Here is a 1,138-nt window from a genome sequence, read left to right as displayed (position 1 = left end):
GCATAGTAGAGCATTAAAATAGAAACTAAGAGGAAAAGCCACTTTAGAAATGAAATTTATGAATCTTTTATTTTTATACCACTTAAACTTCTCCTTGTATTCCTCCCTTTTTTTTTCAGAGAGCATCCCATGTAATAAATACTTTAGTTTATTTTTTCCAAATACATGCAGAGATAGTTTTCAGCATTTATCCTTTTGGAAGTTTTTATGTTCCGTATTTTTCTATCACCTTCCCTTCCCTCCCCTACCTCACCATGGAAGCAAGCAATCTGATGGAGGTGGTACATGTAGAATCGTGTTTAACATTGCATACTTGTAAAAAAAATCAAAAAGCATTGCATACTTTTTTTTTTAGTAAAAGAATAGGGGAGGGGAGCTCAACGAAACTTCTTTCCCTGTATAGATATAGAAGTTCATATATGTAGTACACACATACATTTATGTGCTCCTATGTGCATATGTATATATCTGCACCAGTCATTATGTGCCTATTAATACTCCCTCACACACATAACTCAGCAGAGGAGTAGAAAAAGTTATCTTTTTCATGCTTGTATTTTGAGTTTGTCATTTTGTGGGGGTACTGTTTTTCAAAAACAAAGAAGATTTTTACTTGCATTTACATATATATATGATTTATATAATAATAGCAACCTAGGAAAAGGTGGTAAAAAAGAGAAAAAAAAGTTAGGAAATAATACCTTAACCCCAGGATAGAAATAACAATTTTATTCATATCTGTAAGACGGGGCTCTTTTCCAAATATAAGTTGTTGTTGTTGTTGCAATCCTGCTGTGTGGTCAGATTCATTATCTTCACAGATCTCTGGAAACTTTATTATTGCCAAATTAGAAGATAAATGGGACGCCAAGTACTTCTTGACATCCCTTGGCCAAACTGGGAAGTAGTCCTAATTTGCCCTTAGATTCGCCATTATGCCTCAAAGTTCTCTGTCTTCAAATATGTCCCATGTCTGTCTCACCCTGTCAAAATCTGTTCTTCCAGTCAGGATTTGATAAACCTGTTCACGTTTAGTTGTAAATGGCATCCTCCCCTTCATTTGCATTTTGATAGTAAGCAAGATCTTAAACCAAAGGAATGCCTTTCCAATGTTGGCCTTTGAAGAGATAATGCTTGG

General features: G+C 34.7%; 1 protein-coding gene across 4 annotated transcripts in view; it reads left to right on the top strand.

Annotated features, from left to right (window-relative positions):
* The window catches only part of MED12L (mediator complex subunit 12L), a 581,984-nt gene that overhangs the window by 464,230 nt on the left and 116,616 nt on the right, over positions 1-1,138 (top strand). The gene's annotated exons all lie outside the window — the stretch shown is intronic.

Source organism: Macrotis lagotis, chromosome 6 (genome assembly GCF_037893015.1).
Source record: "Macrotis lagotis isolate mMagLag1 chromosome 6, bilby.v1.9.chrom.fasta, whole genome shotgun sequence".
NCBI lineage: Eukaryota > Metazoa > Chordata > Mammalia > Peramelemorphia > Peramelidae > Macrotis > Macrotis lagotis.
The sequence above is the reverse complement of the archived record's forward strand: the minus strand, read 5'-3'. Positions and strand labels throughout refer to the sequence as shown.